Source organism: Engystomops pustulosus, unplaced genomic scaffold (assembly GCF_040894005.1).
Source record: "Engystomops pustulosus unplaced genomic scaffold, aEngPut4.maternal MAT_SCAFFOLD_180, whole genome shotgun sequence".
NCBI lineage: Eukaryota > Metazoa > Chordata > Amphibia > Anura > Leptodactylidae > Engystomops > Engystomops pustulosus.
Window position 1 is genome coordinate 62,530 of NW_027285060.1, and position 9,971 is coordinate 72,500.

The window sequence follows — 9,971 nt, forward strand, 5'->3', positions numbered from 1 at the left end:
TGTCACTGTCCCCCGGCCAGACTTGGCGGCAGGTCCCGGGGAGGAATAGTGCCCATGGAAGTCGGAGCTCCAACCTCCAAGTTGACCTCAGCGGGAGCACTCGCTGAGGCTGCCCGGGCATGGGTGACTGTTCCCCGGCCACACTTGGTCGGAGGTCCCGGTGAGGAACATGCCCATGGAAGTTGGTGGGAAGAGAACCGCGAAAGGGAGTTTTGCGGCTGAGCCGCGGCCGAGGAGGTCTCACTAATTCCGGCATGATTCCTGCCAGGCCCGGTACCCTATATGGGACTCGGCTGGGTGGCTGTAGCCGGGACCCTGGAACCCTGGGCGGGGAGCCTAGGGGCGAGAGGGGCCCCATGGAGCTCGGGCAGACTAGAAGTACCCTCGTCTGCCCGCTGGAGGGCGCCCTTCCCGGAGCGGAGGGGACCCCCTTGGCCACCAAGTGCAAGCCGAGTTTGGAGCTCGAAACCCGGCCACACTTGGTAGTTGGTCCCGGTGAGGAACATGCCCATGGAAGTAAGAGCTCAGCGGGAGCAGCCACTCAGGCTACCCGGCAATGTGTCACTGTCCCCCGGCCAAGACTTGGCGGCAAGTCCCGGGGAGGAATAGTGCCCATGGAAGTAGCTCAGCGGGAGCAGCCACTCGGGCTACCCGGGAATGTGTCACTGTCCCCCGGCCAGACTTGGCGGCAGGTCCCGGGGAGGAATAGTGCCCATGGAAGTGGCTCAGCGGGAGCAGCCACTCAAGCTACCCGGGAATGTGTCACTGTCCCCCGGCCAAGACTTGGCGGCAAGTCCCGGGGAGGAATAATGCCCATGGAAGTGGCTCAGCGGGAGCAGCCACTCAGGCTACACGGGAATGTGTCACTGTCCCTCGGCCACACTTTGCCGTAGGTCCCGGTGAGGAACATGCCCATGGAAGTCGGAGCTCCAACCGGGTGAAGCCGCCGAGAGCTAGCCGGGAATAGGGCGCCAAACCCGGCTACCGCCCTCCAGGCTTGCCCCGGTCGAAAGACCTACGTCCTCGCAGCAGCACCAAGCGAAAAATTCTCTAAGTGTGGGAGAACCGGGGACCCGACCGGTGGCACTCTGCCTCTCGCTGCCGCCCTCCTGGAAGCGTCCTCGGTCACTCGGAGTACGGCAGATTTCAGAGCTCCGGAATGGTGAAAAAGAACCGGAGAGAGGGCGAATCCGGCTTCTCTCTGCCGGGCGAGGACCACCGCAGGCGGCGGGGACGTCTGACAGGAGACGGCGCCGCGGCAGGCTTTCTAAGTGGCTGGGCTTTTTGTCCTCGGCGAAAGTCGAAAAAATTTTGCGGTCCGAGCTGCCCTGCTCCTGCCGGGGAAGGCTTACCGCCGGCGGCTGCCAACCCCTGGCTTGCCCGCCGGATCGCCTTCGAAGGCTGCTGAAAAAGAACCCCGAGACGGGCACCTCTCGGAAGAACCGCAGACCAAAACCGACCGGTCCGACTTTCAGTGCACCTTCGGCGGCAGAGAGAAGCAGCAAAAATACCGGTCAGAGAAGGGGAGTTTTGGTCGACTCTGCCAGGCTTTTGCACTAAGTCAGATCCGTAATGCCAGCGGGACTGAGTCGCTTTTGCGTGCCGTGGTCCTGGAGGCCTGCTCGGACAGGGCGGTCCTTCGGGTCCCGCGGGAAGGGGCATTTCATGTTCCTCTGCGGGAGGTGATCCATTTTCTGCGGGAAATGGCGAGCCCCTTCGGCTACAAGAGTGTGTAGGTCCCGCTCAACAGTCTACGTCCTTAACCATCGGGGACTTTGTAGATTGTGCCCGTAATCGCTCTCCGCAGAACAGAGCGGGAGGTCTCCGCGGCGGAGGCCGGAGAGGGCGCGAGGTGAGCGGCATGGTATGACTGGGTTCGTGCCGCTCACTGGTACCCGGAGCGTGGCGCCCTCCGGGTAAAAGGCTAGCCGGGGCGAGCAGGTGGGTTGACGGGCGCATAAGCCACGCCGTCCCCGCCATACAAGGTGCCGGTGGCCTGGCGAACCACCGGCGTAAGGCTAGCCAGGGCGGACCGCGGGGCAGAGGGCGCTTAAGCCACGCTCTCTCTCCATCCCACCAGTACAAACGGGGAAAAAAATTTCAAAGTGTGGGAGAACCGGGGACCCGACCGGTGGCACTCTGCCTCTCGCTGCCGCCCTCCTGGAAGCGTCCTCGGTCACTCGGAGTACGGCAGATTCCAGAGCTCCGGAAGGGTGAAAAAGAACCGGAGAGAGGGCGACTCTGGTTTCTCACTGCCGGGCGAGGACCACCGCAGGCGGCGGGGACGTCTGACAGGAGACGGCGCCGCGGCAGGCTTTCTAAGTGGCTGGGCTTTTTGTCCTCGGCGAAAGTCGAAAAAATTTTGCGGTCCGAGCTGCCCTGCTCCTGCCGGGGAAGGCTTACCGCCGGCGGCTGCCAACCCCTGGCTTGCCCGCCGGATCGCCTTCGAAGGCTGCTGAAAAAGAACCCCGAGACGGGCACCTCTCGGAAGAACCGCAGACCAAAACCGACCGGTCCGACTTTCAGTGCACCTTCGGCGGCAGAGAGAAGCAGCAAAAATACCGGTCAGAGATGGGGAGTTTTGGTCGACTCTGCCAGGCTTTTGCACTAAGTCAGATCCGTAATGCCAGCGGGACTGAGTCGCTTTTGCGTGCCGTGGTCCTGGAGGCCTGCTCGGACAGGGCGGTCCTTCGGGTCCCGCGGGAAGGGGCATTTCATGTTCCTCTGCGGGAGGTGATCCATTTTCTGCGGGAAATGGCGAGCCCCTTCGGCTACAAGAGTGTGTAGGTCCCGCTCAACAGTCTACGTCCTTAACCATCGGGGACTTTGTAGATTGTGCCCGTAATCGCTCTCCGCAGAACAGAGCGGGAGGTCTCCGCGGCGGAGGCCGGAGAGGGCGCGAGGTGAGCGGCATGGTATGACTGGGTTCGTGCCGCTCACTGGTACCCGGAGCGTGGCGCCCTCCGGGTAAAAGGCTAGCCGGGGCGAGCAGGTGGGTTGACGGGCGCATAAGCCACGCCGTCCCCGCCATACAAGGTGCCGGTGGCCTGGCGAACCACCGGCGTAAGGCTAGCCAGGGCGGACCGCGGGGCAGAGGGCGCTTAAGCCACGCTCTCTCTCCATCCCACCAGTACAAACGGGGAAAAAATTTCAAAGTGTGGGAGAACCGGGGACCCGACCGGTGGCACTCTGCCTCTCGCTGCCGCCCTCCTGGAAGCGTCCTCGGTCACTCGGAGTACGGCAGATTCCAGAGCTCCGGAATGGTGAAAAAGAACCGGAGAGAGGGCGACTCTGGTTTCTCACTGCCGGGCGAGGACCACCGCAGGCGGCGGGGACGTCTGACAGGAGACGGCGCCGCGGCAGGCTTTCTAAGTGGCTGGGCTTTTTGTCCTCGGCGAAAGTCGAAAAAATTTTGCGGTCCGAGCTGCCCTGCTCCTGCCGGGGAAGGCTTACCGCCGGCGGCTGCCAACCCCTGGCTTGCCCGCCGGATCGCCTTCGAAGGCTGCTGAAAAAGAACCCCGAGACGGGCACCTCTCGGAAGAACCGCAGACCAAAACCGACCGGTCCGACTTTCAGTGCACCTTCGGCGGCAGAGAGAAGCAGCAAAAATACCGGTCAGAGAAGGGGAGTTTTGGTCGACTCTGCCAGGCTTTTGCACTAAGTCAGATCCGTAATGCCAGCGGGACTGAGTCGCTTTTGCGTGCCGTGGTCCTGGAGGCCTGCTCGGACAGGGCGGTCCTTCGGGTCCCGCGGGAAGGGGCATTTCATGTTCCTCTGCGGGAGGTGATCCATTTTCTGCGGGAAATGGCGAGCCCCTTCGGCTACAAGAGTGTGTAGGTCCCGCTCAACAGTCTACGTCCTTAACCATCGGGGACTTTGTAGATTGTGCCCGTAATCGCTCTCCGCAGAACAGAGCGGGAGGTCTCCGCGGCGGAGGCCGGAGAGGGCGCGAGGTGAGCGGCATGGTATGACTGGGTTCGTGCCGCTCACTGGTACCCGGAGCGTGGCGCCCTCCGGGTAAAAGGCTAGCCGGGGCGAGCAGGTGGGTTGACGGGCGCATAAGCCACGCCGTCCCCGCCATACAAGGTGCCGGTGGCCTGGCGAACCACCGGCGTAAGGCTAGCCAGGGCGGACCGCGGGGCAGAGGGCGCTTAAGCCACGCTCTCTCTCCATCCCACCAGTACAAACGGGGAAAAAATTTCAAAGTGTGGGAGAACCGGGGACCCGACCGGTGGCACTCTGCCTCTCGCTGCCGCCCTCCTGGAAGCGTCCTCGGTCACTCGGAGTACGGCAGATTTCAGAGCTCCGGAATGGTGAAAAAGAACCGGAGAGAGGGCGACTCTGGTTTCTCACTGCCGGGCGAGGACCACCGCAGGCGGCGGGGACGTCTGACAGGAGACGGCGCCGCGGCAGGCTTTCTAAGTGGCTGGGCTTTTTGTCCTCGGCGAAAGTCGAAAAAATTTTGCGGTCCGAGCTGCCCTGCTCCTGCCGGGGAAGGCTTACCGCCGGCGGCTGCCAACCCCTGGCTTGCCCGCCGGATCGCCTTCGAAGGCTGCTGAAAAAGAACTCCGAGACGGGCACCTCTCGGAAGAACCGCAGACCAAAACCGACCGGTCCGACTTTCAGTGCACCTTCGGCGGCAGAGAGAAGCAGCAAAAATACCGGTCAGAGAAGGGGAGTTTTGGTCGACTCTGCCAGGTTTTTGCACTAAGTCAGATCCGTAATGCCAGCGGGACTGAGTCGCTTTTGCGTGCCGTGGTCCTGGAGGCCTGCTCGGACAGGGCGGTCCTTCGGGTCCCGCGGGAAGGGGCATTTCATGTTCCTCTGCGGGAGGTGATCCATTTTCTGCGGGAAATGGCGAGCCCCTTCGGCTACAAGAGTGTGTAGGTCCCGCTCAACAGTCTACGTCCTTAACCATCGGGGACTTTGTAGATTGTGCCCGTAATCGCTCTCCGCAGAACAGAGCGGGAGGTCTCCGCGGCGGAGGCCGGAGAGGGCGCGAGGTGAGCGGCATGGTATGACTGGGTTCGTGCCGCTCACTGGTACCCGGAGCGTGGCGCCCTCCGGGTAAAAGGCTAGCCGGGGCGAGCAGGTGGGTTGACGGGCGCATAAGCCACGCCGTCCCCGCCATACAAGGTGCCGGTGGCCTGGCGAACCACCGGCGTAAGGCTAGCCAGGGCGGACCGCGGGGCAGAGGGCGCATAAGCCACGCCGACCCCGCTGTACAAGGTGCCGGTGGCCTGGCGAACCACCGGCGTAAGGCTAGCCAAGGGCGTACCGCGGGGCAGAGGGCGCTTAAGCCACGCTCTCTCTCCATCCCACCAGTACAAACGGGGAAAAAATTTCAAAGTGTGGGAGAACCGGGGACCCGACCGGTGGCACTCTGCCTCTCGCTGCCGCCCTCCTGGAAGCGTCCTCGGCCACTCGGTGTCCGGCAGATTTCAGAGCTCCGGAATGGTGAAAAAGAACCGGTGAGAGGGCGACTCCGGATTCTCTCTGCCGGGCGAGGACCACCGCAGGCGGCATGGGAAGTCTGACAGGAGACGGCGCTGCGGGCAGGATTTCGAAGTGCATGGGCTTTTGGCCTCGGCGAAAGTCGAAAAAATTTTGCGGTCCGAGCTGCCCTGCTCCTGCCGGGGAAGGCTCACCGCCGGCGGCTGCCGACCCCTGGCTTGCCCGCCGGATGTCCTTCGAAGGCTGCTGAAAAAGAACTGCCAGGCGGGCACCTCTCGGAAGAACCGCAGACAAAAACATAAAAATTTTGGGCGATCCGACCCTCAGTGCACCTTCGGCGGCAGAGAAAAGCATCAAAAATACCGGTCAAAGAAGCGAGGTTTTGGTCGACTCTGCCAGGTTTTTGCACAAAGTGTTGGCATCGTGCGGCGTCGCGCTTTGCTGTACCGTATCCCCAATGGAGCGGCGCCCGGCGGGGTAGGCTAGCCATGTGAGGTCGAGGGCGGGAGAACGGGACGTAAGCCAGGCCGTTCTCCACAAGAAATTCCGGACGCGGAGACCCCTTCTCCGCCCTACGGTCCCCAATGGGGTGGCGCCCGGCGGGTGAGGCTAGCCATGGGAGGACGGGACGCAAGCCAGGCCGTTCTCCACAAGAAATTCCGGACGCGGAGACCCCTTCTCCGCCCTACGGTCCCCAATGGGGTGGCGCCCGGCGGGTGAGGCTAGCCATGTGAGGTCGAGGGCGGGAGGACGGGACGTAAGCCAGGCCGTTCTCCACAAGTAAAATTCCGGACGCGGAGACCCCTTCTCCGCCCTACGGTCCCCAATGGGGTGGCGCCCGGCGGGTGAGGCTAGCCATGTGAGGTCGAGGGCGGGAGGACGGGACGTAAGCCAGGCCGTTCTCCACAAGTAAAATTCCGGACGCGGAGACCCCTTCTCCGCCCTACGGTCCCCAATGGGGTGGCTCCCGGCGGGTGAGGCTAGCCATGTGAGGTCGAGGGCGGGAGGACGGGACGTAAGCCAGGCCGTTCTCCACAAGTAAAATTCCGGACGCGGAGACCCCTTCTCCGCCCTACGGTCCCCAATGGGGTGGCTCCCGGCGGGTGAGGCTAGCCATGTGAGGTCGAGGGCGGGAGGACGGGACGCAAGCCAGGCCGTTCTCCACAAACTCCCAGCGGTAGAGTCTCGGCTCTCCGCTCTTTTGATCGATCTGACACAGCGCGATCCGGCGGGGCAAGGCACTTTGCTCGGTCAGGGGTATTGGCCCCGGCCGGTTTATGGTAAAGCGTTCCTTAGCCTCAGTCTTGGTCGCGCATCAATCCCCCGCTCCCCGTGAGCGGCTGTCGTCCTCTGCCTAAGGTTGTGTAGCGCGGTGCCAGTGTGGTCCTCGCACGGCCCCGCTCCTGCCACAAGCGGTAGGACTCTCTGCTTCGGCTGAGGTTTGCTACGAAGCGTATGGAACGGGCGTACTCCACCGTACCGTGGGTGGGGGGCGGCGGCGTTGGCGGCGGCAGCGTCCAGCGAGGAGCTCCGGCTCCCCGCGGTAGCGCCTCGCCTAGTGTCCCTCGGGCAAGTCCAATCGCCCCCCGCCCGGTCGGAGAGCGCAGACACTTCTGTGTCCACGGTTTATTTCCGCAGCACGAAAAGGGACGGCTCCCGCTTGCTCCTCGCGGGGACGAGGCTTAGACCCACCGTGGCGCTTCCGCGGTAGGTAGGGTCGTCTGCCGTAGGAGCGGTAGCGGTCGAGTGGTCCCCAGTGTACCCTGTTAGCGCTGCCCGCCTACGCCTGAAGAGCTGCGGACCGAGAAAAAGGTTCGCTCCGCTGCTGACGGCGAAGCGCGCGGCACGCCGCGGAAGAGGAGAGGGAGCGGTCGCCCCCGGGGCGGCTCCCCTCCGAGTCCGGCAGAAGCAGAGATTGTAGCGGAGGGGGGGGGTTTTCTAAATTCCCCGGGCGTGTTATCCCCAGCGGTAGCCTTCGAACTCTTCAACCGCAAGCACGATCGCACGTTCACAGCACCCGTCACTAGGAGCCGGGCCAGAGGCGGGCGGCAGACGAAACCGACATGAGCGCTTAAGGGTATTGCACCCCCGGCGCCCAGACCCTGGAAATTGAGTCTGCCCCCAAAGCCCACCCGCGTCCTCCTTGGCGCTCCCGGAGTACATGGTCGTAGATGGGCCATCGGTCGCTAATGCCAAACTGCGTCCCAGGGGTGCGTCCCCTCTGACCAACGGCAGACCCATCCCTCTCGCCAATCCGCGGATCCCCGCCAGGTCCCGAACAGGGCTCGTCCTTTAGCGTTTCAAATGCGCCCTCCCCGCCATACGAGGGGTTGAGGACCGTAGCCTTCCCTTACGAGAGGCACCAGGGGTGCGCCTGCTCGAGGGCCCGGCCGTGGGCGTAACGCTTGGGCCGCCCGGGGGAGTCGGTAGACCATGGGAGACCAACACTCGCACACGAACGTTGCCCGTGCTTTGTGGAAGAGAGCTTCTTTTGCGAGGTTGTCGCTGCGGATGGCGCCCGGACAAACCCTATCCCTAATACTTCTGGGGAATTGGCGTCTAAGCCACCCTGCTCGGTATCCCTGCACCCACGAAGGGGGCCGTGGAAGGCTTGGGGTCTCGCCGGCGAAACCGACCGGATGCCCGGGGTACTGAACCCCCGGGGTCCCACCCTGGAAATTGAGCCGTCCGACCCCGCCACGTCTTCCTAGTGCTCTCCTTGGCTCCCCCGCCTGTGGGCGTCGTTAGGGGCTGCGGTCATCAGCGCCGGCTAAGCTTCGGCAACACGGCCGACCCACCCCTTCGGCGCCTGGGGGAGCCTGGTCCCAGTCCGGGCCGTTCCGTAGGGGCGGCTATCCCTTACATGAGGGACTCGGTGCGTCCGCTCGGGCTGCGGGGCTCCGGCTCCGACAGCCGGGGAGCTGGTTTTGACCGCGGGCCTCGACGGGAGCCGGCAGGGACCGGACTTAGGCGTCAAGCCGAAAATAACCCCGGCACCCTCGCGTGCTTCCAAAGCGAGGGGACCTTTGGCCGAGCGGGGGCACCGGAAGCCGAACCGACCCCAACCCCTCTTCCTACCCCAGGGCTGGGCTGACCAATCCCCTGATCGGGTCTAAAATGGAAGAAGGGGATTCGAGGGAAGGGGCTGGCGGAAGGCAGTTGCCCGACGGAGTAGGCGAAGGCCAGGCCGTTTCCGAGTCCCGAGCAGAGGAGGGCGAACTCGGCTCTTCATCGACCGACGGCGAGGCGAGGGCGGTGGCTGCCGCGGGGAAGACTCCATTGCTCGTCAGCGCGCTAGGAGCGGGGCCGACTGGCTGCTCGGGGTATGGCATCCCCGGGGGCCCACCCTGGAAATCTTCGCTCCTCAGCCGCTGCAGGTTATAAGGTCCCGCCGCGCGTAAGCGCTCAACTCTCCGACCCACGGATGTCGAGCCCATGGTGAGCCGGCCGTTTCGTACGGGGAAAAGGGGTCCTCTGGCCCCACATCGATCGAGGGGGGTTTAGATCCGCGGAGGCACGCACCGCGAGGCGAATCGCTGCTTTTCCCCAAGAGGTTAACCTTCAAACCACCGAGTAGGTTCGGGGCAGGGCCGACAGTCTGCACTGGGGTATTGCATCCCTGGTGGGGCGACCCTGGAAATCTCTGCCCCTTTCCACTCTTTCGGTTGGGCCTCTCGTCGGGGCGAGCGTAAGTCGGCAAGCAGACGTGGGAAGAGGCTTCTTACCGGTGACACTCCCTTCGTGAGAGAGGCAGGTACTCGCCCCGGACCCCGGTCCAAATCTGCGCGGGCCGGACGGCGTCGGCCCTAGCCGAAGGCCGCTCCCGCGAAGCCAGGGAGCCGAAAATAACCCCGACACCCTCCGCGACCTCGCGTGCTTCCAAAGCGAGGGGAACCTTTGGCCGAGCGGGGGCACCCGAAGCCGAACCGACCCCAACCCCTCTTCCTACCCCAGGGCTGGGCTGACCAATCCCCTGATCGGGTCTAAAATGGAAGAAGGGGATTCGAGGGAAGGGGCTGGCGGAAGGCAGTTGCCCGACGGAGTAGGCGAAGGCCAGGCCGTTTCCAAATATCGAGCAGAGGAGGGCGAACGACGTTCTTCATCGACTGACGGCGAGGCTAGGGCGAAGGCGGTGGCTGCCGCGGGGAAGACTCCATTGCTTGCCAGCGTGCTAGGAGCGGGGCCGACAGGCTGCTCGGGGTATGGCATCCCCGGGGGCCCACCCTGGAAATCTTCGCTCCTCAGCCGCTGCAGGTTATAAGGTCCCGCCGCGCGTAAGCGCTCAACTCCCCGACCCACGGACGTCGAGCCCATGGTGAGCTGACAGTTTCGTACGGGGAAAAGGGGTCCTCTGGCCCCACATCGATCGAGGGGGTTTAGATCCGCGGAGGCACGCACCGCGAGGCGAATCGCTGCTTTTCCCCAAGAGGTTAACCTTCAAACCACCGAGTAGGTTCGGGGCAGGGCCGACTGCCTGCACTGGGGTATTGCATCCCTGGTGGGGCGACCCTGGAAAT